This window comes from Chelonoidis abingdonii, chromosome 2 (genome assembly GCF_003597395.2).
Source record: "Chelonoidis abingdonii isolate Lonesome George chromosome 2, CheloAbing_2.0, whole genome shotgun sequence".
Taxonomy (NCBI): Eukaryota; Metazoa; Chordata; order Testudines; family Testudinidae; genus Chelonoidis; species Chelonoidis abingdonii.
The window spans coordinates 252389451-252402479 of record NC_133770.1 but is presented as its reverse complement, the minus strand read 5'-3'; positions in this window follow the sequence as shown (position 1 = coordinate 252402479).

Sequence of the window (13029 nt, the reverse complement as noted above, 5' to 3'; positions counted from 1 at the left end):
AAACTGCTTAGAGGAACATTTACAATATTTTAGCATAAGGCAGAACTAATAGGATAAAATTTTTAAAATAATCTCAGTTGTTAATACACATTCCTGCTAAATTCATAAACAAATGTGAAGTGATAAATCACAGACAATTCTGTTAATTAGGAGTTACAGCATTGCTGAAAAAAATGAACACTTTACATTAGCCGCCTGAACTTAACTTTCTCAGTATACAGGGAGCCACCTCACGTGTAATGTACCAGTGTATGGCATTCTATATCAAAAATGTATGCAGAATGAAGAACTACTTTCCTATCTGTGGCATACCATTCTTTGTCCAGTCACCAGAGCAATGGGTATCTTTGCAAAAATGTGAATTGTTATCTAAGACAAATAAACCCCAATTTTATTTCAGCAACATAGTCTACTTTACTTGGAACAAATGATGATAAAGTCTACTTTCTTCTTGTCCTTGAGAAGCAGGTCTAAGTGCCATACAATGGACCAAATTATTTTTGCATTTACCACCAGTCAGAGTAAATCTGTAATAACTATATTGACTTCAGTGAAGTTATTTTAAATTTACTCTAACTAGAGTAACTAAGAGCAGAAGCCTGGATCATTCCACACAAAATCACTCCATGATCTCTGCACATAGAGGAGACTCTCTGTGACTGCATTTCCTTGCCTCCCACTTGGGAAGAGAGGTTCAGACATCTTTGCAGTATCACCCCAGCTCCTCCAGATGAAGAAGGCTGTGTTGGTCTGTGTGGGTCAGGTATCTACACTGGAGAGGGATTGTAGACTGGGTGGGCTGAGTAGAAGAATGGAAAGGTAGATCATATGGGGTGAGTGAGACTGTGGGAGAAGCACTCACAGTTTGTTCTCTGATTCTGTGGAGCTGAGGTGGAATACAGAGTCTCGGGACATTCATAGTTAGGAATCAGCCTTGACAGCACAACTTCTACCAGGAGTTAGAACTACCACAGAGGCACAGGCCTCTTATGGCTCTCTGGGTATCTGCAAGATCTGGGGGTGCCTCTGACAGTCTTTTCAAACCATGCCCACTGACAAGACAGTATAGGTGGATCTCCATGAGGGGATTGTTTGGATATTACCTCCTCAGAGCCTCCCTCCTGTGGTTTTGAATCATAAGAGGGCCATAAGAGGTTTTGTATCATATTTATGATAAGGTTGACCCCACGCAGAGAACCCTTAGGGGGTAAGGTGCTGAAAGCAGAAATATTGATTGTGGGTGTGCACATTGCTATATATGATAGAGTGCAGTCTCTGTCCTGGGGTGCAGAATGGAGTTTGATGGGGCAGAGCATTCGGAGGAGGGATGATGTGGGGCTGATCGGTATGTGTAGCAACAAATCCACCTGCCAACCTTCTTCAGCAGATATACAGCAGAAACATCATTTAAAAAGGCATCTTTCAAGTACTGATGTGGGCCCTGATCCTACAGACACCTGTGAGTTACTTTCTGCACAGCAGTTGTCCCATTGTCACATATGAGTAAGTGTTTGTGTGCTTTGAAGGGCCTTAGGCTTCTTTATTTGTTCTAAGCACAATAATAGAAATTGCTTCTTTCATTCTTCTTTCTTCTAATATCTTTTTATTAAACTTTGAAATGAAAATCTCTCAAGGCACCGAAATCTTAGATATTTCACATTCTCAAGGTGTGTCATGTATTCAGATTTGCTAAAAGGCAAAAGGAAATAAATAAAGAGAACTGCCAGCAGGCCAGACTTTTATCTGCTTAGCTTCCCTTGGGACTAAGTATTTATGGAGGAGTTACAAACCACTGGAATTAAGGGTTGATAGTGGAAACATTGGCAGATACTTAACTGTAGCTCACTGTGCTTCCTCTGCATGCCCTTCTCCCGCTGGACTTGCTGCATCAGGTTTCACTTCCATCTTCAGCTACTCCAAGACATTTTAAGGTGTCGAGGCTGCTGATATTTTCAGCCCCTTAAGTCTGTGGAGACATTGACTCATATATCTGATGATGTACACAGCTTTACGCACACATGGTGAAAGACCCTACACTGTAAAACTGACTGCTTTGCTGTGAGGCTGGACAAGATGTGCCACTGACTGGCTGTAATCCTGACTCCCCTGATACTGTTTAAAAAGGCCAAGAGTCAGCGTTCTATCAGGAGCCTCTATTCCTCTTTCAATCAGTGGCTCATCCTTCAGTTTGGGACTAAGGTTGGTCTCATGGCTAGCACATAGGACTTGGCCTCCAGAAATCTGGATTTTAGTATTGGCTCTGTCACAGACATTCCTGTGTGACTTTCAGCAAGTCACTAATATGTGTCTGCTTCAGTTTCCTCATCTGTAAAATGGGGCTAATGCTTACCTCCTACAAGAGCGTTGGTTAGTTAAAGTTAATATTTGTGTGGGAATCAGATACAACTTTCAGATAATGTTTTCACCTCTTAGCTCAGAGAGCTGAGATGCATGCTGTAAACAAGCAGCCATTGTGTCTCCCCTAGGGACCACAGCTTAGCTGTCCAAATGTAACTTTCTTTGGCTATTGGTGCTGCTTGTGTGAATTTTGCATCGTGGGGACAGGCCAGGGTATTGAGAGAGGCCAGGCTTAAGTGGGTGGTAACTGTCCATCTCACCAAACCTCCTTTCCTCCGCCGAGAATCTAGACATCAGTCAGCATTAACTAGGCCAGTTCACTCACCAAATAGCAAGGAAGATACAGGACGCTTATTAAACTTCAGGAATAATCCATGCTTTGGCAGCATTATTGTGCATTATGGTTGTAGCTGTCAATGCAGCCTCTCAAATGCTGTTCTATGGCCTGCAAACATTCAGGAGTAAATTTCAGTTGAGAAATCACAGCCAGTGGTCAGAATGAGCTGTTTCCTACTATCTACTGATGAGCTGAAGAAAAAGACCTCATGAGCATAGACTTTGTCAAGGTAATCAATTTTGGCTATTTTAGATTGAATTTTGCTTATGTCTTGGTTGCAGAAGTAATGAAATGTTATCTTCATTGGAGGACTAAAAGGCACTTAATATGTATTTAATATGCCGTAACTGATGTATCGCCATGACTTAAACCTCACTTGCTAAGTGGCAGGTGGTGATGCCAACTCCAAGTGAAAATCAGAGGAGAGTGACCTGGTGGTGAGCCCTAGATGCTGTTTGACCCCTCTCTCTGTTTAAAGCCAGAGCTAGATACTTTTAATTCAGCATGCTTGTCTCTTTTTAGTGATCACAAGGGCTGAAATCACTGATAAGTTGGTCTAAGGGGGCTGAGTTTTAGATGTGATATGGTAAGAGTGTTGCCTTGAAGGACATTGCAGAGAAAGCAGGAACAGTAAGGTTCCCCACTACTCAGTGAAACCACAAGAGCTGAAATCATCTGGGCTAGAGGATGTAACCCAGAATATGGCATCATAGCCGAAGGCAGCATGCTGAGAGCTGCCAAGGTGCTCCCTATCCAGCAAATCTTAGAGCTGAGGTTACTGCTGGCTGGGTTAGGTAGTTGTGGTGCAGTGGACCGAATTAACACAGCAGAAAAGTGGTAAAAAGCAACTGAGGTGAGATGCCACAATGAGCTAGCTGAGATGGTGGTGGAGGCATCACTACCTCTGTCCATCGGGGCTGAAGCTGAACTCACTTGAACACATCCTTGGATTATGGAATTTCACTGACCTTGGCCTATAAATCATGAATTGGCTGCAGCAGAGGGAAATAGCCAGTGGTGTGTGAAAGGGTCATTGGAATTTCACTCTGCAAGGGAAATTGAGGCAAAGGACACTGTCCCAGAAACTGTGGGCTGGGCATTTTATTTATTGTTTGCATACGTTTGAGTCATTGTGGTGGTGTTTTCTCAAATTAATGTTGTTACCCCCCCCCGGTTATAAAACTTTTATTTTAGTTATACCAGACTCAGTGTTTGTGCGTGGGGAAGTATTGCTTGTCAGAGGCACTCAGAGAAGTGTTTGGGTGGGGCTAGAGCCGGATATGTTTTGTAATGTTAAGAGGAACCCCCAAGTATTGAACCCTGCTCTTCTTGCTGCTGACACCACCTGCCAGAAAGGTTCTATATTTGGGCAACATCACATATTAATAAGAAACCCTTAAACATCTAATTCACTTTCAATTATTTGTGCTGTTTTTTTATTTCCTTTTATTGGCGTATTACTTTTTTTTCACTTCACTCAGTTTGGATACTGTAAACAACTCAGGCCCCGATCCTGCAATGTGGAATGTGTGGGCAGACCCCAGTGTCTCTCTGGAGACCCTTTGAAGTCAGCTGGACTCCATGCAGGCCTAAGGGTCTGTGTATATCACATTATAAAACTGGAGTCTGGGTGAATTTCACTTTGTGTCTAATCAGTTCCTAGCTGTTTTCTCTTTCGCGATCTCATGCCTTATAAAACCTTGTTTTTATAAAATCCTAAATATATGTGCCATTTTCCACCTATGCACTGCTATCTTACATTCAGACTCAGACAGCCTGCCTGCTTCATAGACTTCAGCTGAGACATACTGTCAAATCCTAATCAAATTTTCAGTCTCTGAACTTTCTGAGGGTCTCGTTTCATTAGATCTGCAATCATTGGTAATGCACTGAGTAGGAGTGATGGCTGTCAGCTACTACAGCACTACTTCTGACTTAGCCCATTATCTTTCCTGTGCAAACAGCTTCAGCTGAGCCCTCAGAATAAGATTTTTGTGCCATGGTAAGCAGCTATGTTTCCTGTAAAGAACCAGAGACAAGTTTATATTTTCTGAAATGCACAATATCTTGTTGGAGCACTCAGAATTGTGACTTACATTCATATTTTGTCTTTGCTATTAAAAATTAAAATTGTGGAGGGCACTTTTGGTCAAAGTGCGAAATGTCTACTACAAGGTTAGAATAAGCACAACTACTGCTTGACGAAAATGTTACATATCTCTTGACTTCCTATGGATTATTAATTTTTACGGTCTTAAGGTATATTGGCTTTTTCCTCTATGTCTAAGCTAAATAATAGTTACATGATAAGAACATCGACATGTTTAAGACACAATGATTATATCAGAAAGCATAGCATGTAGAAGGACAGGGTTAAAAAAACAGACAAGCTAATATATCACGTTTGAGTAAGTCAGATGAATAGGAAGTGGCAGAACAGGCATGCCAGATCAGGGCTGACAGATATTAGTCCAGGCAGACAGGTGTGAGACAAAAATCTAGTCAAACTTTATTAATTTATTATATTATTTTATTACTTTAGGTGCTTTACAAAGCAGGGAGTTATTACATAGAGATGATAATTTCTTAGTATAAAAAATCACCCTTACATCCCACAGTCTTAGGAATTTTGCCCGCTATGCTATTTCTCTTAGAGTATGTCTACACTACGGGATTATTCCGATTTTACAGAAACCGGTATTTGGAAACAGATTATATAAAGTTGAGTGCACACGGCCACACTAAGCACATTAATTTGGCGGTGTGCGTCCATGTACCGAGGCTAGCGTCAATTTCCGGAGCGTTGCACTGTGGGTAGCTATCCCATAGTTCCTGCAGTCTCCCCCACCCATTGGAATTCTGGGTTGAGATCACAATGCATGATGGGGCAAAAACAGTGTCGCGGGTGATTCTGGGTAAATGTCGTCACTCAATCCTTCCTCCATGAAACCAACGGCAGACAATCATTGTGCGCCTTTTTCCCCTGGATTGCCCTGGCAGACGCCATAGCATGGTAACCATGGAGCCCATTTAGCCTTTTTTCACTCTCACCATATGTGTACTGGATGCTGCTGACAAACGCGGTACTGCAGTGCTACACAGCAGTATTCATTTGCCTTTGCAAGGTAGCAGAGACAGTTATGAGCCCTATTGCACTGTCTGCTGCTGTCATGGGTTCTCTTGGCTGGCCTCGCTGAGGTCAGCCGGGGGCGCATGGACAAAAATGGAAATGACTCCCCAGTCATTTCCTTCTTTATGTTTTGTCTCAAAGTAGAGTTAGTCCTGCCTCGAATATGGGACAAGCCTACTAAAGAACCACAGAGAACAGCCGCTCCGGGTCAAAGCTCTAGACGTCCAGCAGAAATAATGAGCTGCATGCTGTTCTAGGGGGTGCCCCTGCAACAACCCCAGCCACTGCTTCCCACTTCCCCCACCCCTCCTGGGCTACCGTGGCAATTATCCCCCCATTTGTGTGATGAAGTAATAAAGAATGCATGAATAAGAAACACTGACTTTTTAGTGAGATAAAATGAGGGGGAGGCAGCCTCCAGCTGCTATGATAGTCCAGGCAAGAAAGAATCTCCATTAGACATTAAAGGGGGGTGGGAGAGGAGCGGAGCTTCCAGCTACTATGATATTCCAGGCAGGACTGAATCTCCAGGAGACAAAGCTTAAAGAAGGGAATGACGGGGAATCATTCCCATTTTTGCCCAGCCAACCTCACTGAGGCCAGCCAGGAGCACTCACGGGATGATGAGGATGATTACCAAGCCTATTGCACCATTTGCCATCAGGCGGGGCGGGGGGAGGGATGCTGCTGTTCAGCACTGCAACACCGCGTCTATCAGCAGCATCCAGGAGACATACTGTGATATTGAAATTGCAGCCACCCTAACCCTAATCCAAAATGGCAATACCGATTTCCGAGCTACTCCCCTCATCAGGGAGGATTACAGATACCGGTATTAAGAGCCCTTTATATGGCTATAAAGGGCTTCGTTGTGTGGTCGAGAGCAGGGTTAATTTGGTTTAAAGCTGCTAAATTCGATATAAACGCATAGTGTAGACCAGGCCTTAAAGGCAAAGAACTTTTCATAACTACTTTCTTCCTGGCTGTAATGTAGATAATTATTTGGTCCTAGTACAATCCCTAGTGAAATAGGAATGAATTTTCAAGTGGGAATGAGCTGTCCTTCCTAGCTCTCTGGGGATTTTCCATGAACTGGGTCACTGTATGGAAACAAGGTGAAATCCATGGAAACTAGGAGCTGGATCCCTCAGACATTTAATAAGCATGAGTAACTTTATTCAAATGTGTAGCTCCATCAGCTCAGATCATTCCCTCCTGTGATGGCACTCACAGGAGCAGACTCTGGAGAGGAAATTATCTGTAGAGAGCTCTTAATGCAGTTTCTCCCTGATTGTTCTACTGGAGTTAGGGCTAACCATAGCCCCTATGCCTCTGCATAGGTTGTGGGGCTGGCCCCCAAACATGGAGGATCTTTTGGCAGTCGGGATCTTCCCCATAGAGGCTCTGTGCCTCTGCACTGGCTTCATGATAAAGATAGGGTGGGTGGGGCTGTGCTGGTTCAGAGAATCATTGCTCCTTCCCCCTAGCTGAATCTATAAACCTGTGCAGCTCCCTTATGGGAGCTGTGTGTGTTTGAGGGTGGTGGGGACAGTGCTACAATGGTAATTATCTCTCCATTCCACCCTGCATGGAAGTGGACAAATCCATGTGTAGATTAGAGGGAAGACCTAGGGGGTGGAAAATCCAGCCCATTTAAATTAATTAATGGAATTACTCATATGAGTGATTACTCACAGCCATAAATCTTTGCAGGATCAGGCCCCAATTTTATATATTTCTTCCCCCACAACGCTGTCTCCAGAGACAGACATAAGGTTTGGTTAGATTAGGAAATGCAGCAAGTCGAACATGATATTTAAGAAGGAGGCACAGCGGGGGCAGTTGTATTCATTCTGGGATTATAGCATCAGTTTGGTACATCTGTTGGTTTTACAATTTGCTGAATGATTGTCTGATTTTACTGTGTTTTTTGAAAACCATTTAAAGTACTTTGAATTCAAATATGTAGTTTGCAATGATTTCCGTTCCCAGTTGTTCAGTACTTAATGCATTATAGTTCCAGAAAGAGTAGAAGGAAATGACATATTTCATGCTCCTTAAGGTTGAACAGCAAGATGCTCTGCTTTCAAATCTGTTCCAGGATCACAAAAACCATGTTTATATGTCTTCATTCATGCCTCATTTTTCTGTTGTCTGCACAATGCTGGTCTGGTTTTCTTATTCCTCCTGTGTTCTTGGTGCTTACTGACCATGGTAAAATGAGGCATTTGCAGGAGGAAAAATTCAATATTTTCCACTGTTGTATGCAGTGTTATAGCTGTGTTGGTCCCAAGATATTAGAGACACAAGGAGGGTGAGGTAATATCTTTTATTGGACCAACACAGTAGTTCAAACTTGTCTCTTTCACCAACAGAGGTTGGTCCAATATTACCTCACTCACCTTTTCTCTCTGATTTTCAGGAGGAGGCACCTAGCTGTTCTAAGAGGAAATCACATGTATTGTTTAAAATGTTATTTCGATTGAATACTATTACCAAAGTGGTGACGAGAAGCGTCATCCAAATTGCAACACTCACCAGAGCATTACCAAATGCAGGCAACATTTGATTATGATCCCATCACAAGGACCAAATCCTTCCCCATGCACCAAACCCAAGTGGACTTACCCCCACAGCAGAGTTTTACAGTCTCTGGATGCTGGTGATGTCATCAGACTCATTAAAGCCCCATCCCAAACAAGCAAAGCATGGAATCAACATGACTTTTGCCAGCCATCTGTTCTGATCACTGTGTTTGTGTATTGTAGCCCTTCCTTCTCTATTGAGATAATAAGGTGACTGTGTCTTACCATGTGTTTGTTGATGCTTAGTACAACAAGGGTGCTACTCTAGTCCCAGTTCAAGCTTCTAGGGTGGAATTTTCATAAGTGCTTAATTGACTCAGAAAACCAATGAGTCTGCTTCTCTCAAAGCAAATAGGCCTGGTCTACACTTAAAATTTAGATCAACATAGTACAGCACTCAGGATGAAGTGGGTGTGAATTTTACACACCCCTCAGAGCTGTAGCTACGCTGACCTAACTGTGGTGTAGATGCTGCTTGGTCGATGGAGGAAAACTTCTGTTGACCCATCTACTGTCGCTCGGGGAAGGGGTGTTCCAACATCAATGAAAAAATACACCTTTCCATTGGTTTAGGCCGTGTCTTAATTATATGATTATTCTGCCATTCTTATGGCACCTAGCTGTACTGATACTGTCCCTGCAATGTAGACATGGCCTTGGTTACTTAGTCCCTCCCCCAGCGCTACTGTAATACAAATAAGTAATAATAGTGTAATCTGGAAAACCAGGCAAAAATTTATCACCATGGAGCTTCTGACCCCCATTATGCTGCCTTTGCCCCATTTTGGTGGAACAAAGGAGTCAGGTTTTCTTAAAGTGGATTCTCCCATTAAGAGGGAGCCAGTATAACTGCACTCCCAGCCACCCTCTGTGTGCTGAGGGAGGAAAGAGACATGACTGGAGCATGCTGCCATCTGATTATTATATTGCAGTAAAATGGGCTAGAACTACATCTAACACTTTCCTAATGTTAGTTTTTCATTACAGCAATTGCCAGGAAACGTCTGATTGTCTGACTGGTTGTATTTTGAGGAAAGAAAGTGGTCCATGTGATTGTGAGTGGCTGGGACGATAATCCAGGAAAATATCTCTGTGAAGATGTTGGTCACATTTTGAGTCATTTTGAAGTGACAGAAAATCCTACTCCTCTCAATTTCTTGAGTGTCAATCCCCTGCTACAAAGTCTCCAGTCTCTGACTTCATATCGGGCACTAATGGATAATCCAGTCTGACGAGGACTATCTCTGATCACATTCTACCCATTCATAGCATTTCAGTACAAATCCTGTGCTTGGAAACTAAGGAGAAATCACAAAACGTTCCAATACCTGGGCCTGAAGGGCCAGTTGAGACAGGATATCAAGCTGTGCAAAAAGGACAGATCACAGATGAATATTTGTCTATCAGCAACAGCTAATTCATTTCACTAGTACTGAAGTTGCATACTTGGCAGTAATGACGCACACGTTTTACACTGCATGAAATGTTCTCTTTTGGGCAGCCAGATATCTTTAGTCTAAAACAAAGTGGGTCATGACCCCCACCCCATTTTAAAGGGGTCACCAGGGCTGACATTAAACTTGTTGAAAGCTTGAGTCCCACTGCACAGGGCCAAAGCCAAAGCCTGACTGCTACAGCTCTGGGCAGTGGGGCTTGGAGCTTGGGACTGAAGCCCTTGGGCTTTGCCACCTCTGAGTGGTAGGGCTCGGGCAGGTTCAGGCTTTGGTCCCCCATCCTGGGGTCATATAGTAACTTTTGCTGTCAGAAGTGGGTCGCGGTGCAAAGAAGTTTGAGAACCCCTGATCTAACAGATATCAGAAACCAATTGTCCTGGTCATACTGAGTCACGTTGTGATACATGTAGGCATTGCTTTTCCCTCTGCTGGAAGAGACTTGTGAAATATAATTATAACCTCGTTACATAAATCAACAAGGAAGGAGAACAGAGGTCATGAAGCAGAGCCCTACTGTTCCACTCACTTTCATCGCCAACAAAATTACCATTGCCAATACAGTCTATGAATACCAGGAAAATCATTTATTTTATGTTTGTCTTTTTGAATTGGCCTCAGCACAAATATCTTCCTTAAAATGGCTGTAGTTGTGAAATAGTTAAGCTATACAGTACACTCATAGGGGGAACCAGCATGTTGGTTTATGCTGTGAATTCTTCTTTCTGTTTTAGTTTGTCCTCAGTTACGGGAAAGCAAGACAGTCTGAAGAACTTTGACTGTAAATAACCAACCAGTGGCAATGCTCCTGGGTGGGCTACAACAGTTCCATACTGGAAACTGTTGCCAGTCTGTTAATACCAACCATCACTGAACTCTCTCTCACTGCGAGGCTGTGTAGACAATCCTCTGTATATTTGATGAGGGCAAAGATGTGGCATTGGCAATGTACATGCTCACACAAACAGAAATGTAAATATATGGGTGATGTTGGATTTCTTTACTAATTGGGGTTTATTGTTTACTGAATATCCAAAAATGCACTAAGTGTTCCATAGAGTAAGTAGAAAGACATAGTCTCTACCCCAACTTTAGAAACAATGCAATGTGTGGGAGTAACAAACAATAGGGAAGGGTTAGGATGGGGGTTGCAGCACTCAGGCCATGCAGTTACTCTGTACAGCATGTGTACATCCTGATTGCTCAATGTAACTTTTTAAATGATTAATTATTATTAACACACGCTTCCAGAATGAGGCTCCACCTCCAACCTTAGTGCCTGCATTACAATCCTTAAAGCAGGCTTTGCATCAGCTATTCTTTGTGGCATCAGCCATACCTCATTCAGGCATGTCACCTGGCCAGTTTACACCAGTGGCACATTTCAGTCACTGTCTTGTTTTTCTGGCTGTTACATCCTCTTATATTCCCCATCACTTCATCAGAGTTTCATATGGGTCACCCCAACCACACATGTCCTGAATATGATTAATACAGAGTGTGTGCTTTGCTGGATAGTTTAACCCAGAAATGTAAGTTTCTAGCTTAGGACTTTATACTGTCACCCATCACTGTAGTTTCTGAGCACCCATCTTTATCTTTAACATGGTTATTGGCCTAGTGAATAAAGGGGAAGCAGTAGACATGATATATTTTGAGTTTAGTAACAGTTTTTGGCAGTTCCCCCATTGCATTGTCATGAGCAAACAAGGGAAATGTGGTCTTGATGAAATGACTATAGAGGTGGGTGCAGACAGGGCCGTCCCTAGGCAGGGAGCGGACCCCAGGACATTAGAAACTTGGCGCCTGTCTGCAGGGGGGGGTTCTCCCCACCAGCATCGCCCAGGCTCTGCCCCCCTCCACCTCTTCCCCCAAGTCTCCACCCCTGCCCTGCCTCTTCCCCACTCAGTTCCACCCCCTCCCCCACCTGCACTGCTCCCTCACTCCTTCCCCCTCCCCCACAGCGCCTCCTGACACTGCGAAATATCGGACCCACAACAAGTGGTAGGAGCTGGGAGGGAGGGGGAGGTACTGATCAGTGGGGCCTGCCAGTGGGCAGGAGGCGCTGGGGGGAGGAAGAGGTTCTGGTAGTGGGGCTCCTCCTCACCTCCCCGTTCACCTGCCCACTTGCCACTCACCTCCCCATTCACCTCCTCACTCCACTTACCCACCCACCTCCTGCCTCACTTCCCTGCCTGTGGGGCCCCCTAAAGTGCAGGGCCCGGGGTGGTGCCTGGATTCGCTGTACCCAAGGGACAGCTCCAGGTGCAGAACTGGTTGACAGACCATACTCAGAGTAGTTATCAACAGCTTTCTGTCAAACTGTGAGGGCATATCTAGTGGAATTTGGCAGGGGTCAGTCCTAGATCCAGTATGAGTTGATATTTTCATTAATTAGTTGGCTAACGGAGTGGAGAGTATGCTTTATAAAATTTACAGATGACAACAGTCTGGGAGGGGTTGCAAGCATTTTGGAGGATTGTTTTGAATTCTAATCCTATCTTAACAAATTAGAGAATTGGTTTGAATGCAACAAGATGAAATTTAATACAGACTTAGGTAGGAAAAACTAAAGGCTAATATCTTTCTGGGTGTATTAACAGAAGTGTTGTATATAAGAAATGAGAGGTAATTGTCCCAGTCTACTCAACACTCAGGAGGCCTCATCTGGAGTACTGTGTCCAATAATGGGCACCACACTTTAAGAAAACCTTGGACAAATTGGAGAGAATCTAGAGGAGAACAACAAAAAATATAAAAGCTTTAGAAAACCTGATCCTATGTGGAAAGATTAAAAAAAGTGGGCATGTTTAGTCTTGAGAAAAGAAGACTGAAGGGAGACCTGATAAGAGTTTCCAAATATGTTATGGTCTGTTACAATGAGGATGGTGATCAATTGTTCTCTGTTTCCGCTGAAGGTAGGACCAGAAGTGATGGGCTTGATGTGCATCAAGGGAGATTTAGGTTACATATTAGGAAAAGCTTTCTCACTGTAAAGGTAGCTAAACTCTGGAATAAGCTTCCACAGGAGCTTCTGGATTCCTCTTCACTGCAGTTTTAGAACAGGATAGGAAAACACCCATCAGGGCTGGTCTCCGTTTACTTGACTCAGTGGACTTGATGACCTCTCAAGGTCCCTTCCAAGCCCTACATTTCTATGGTTCTATA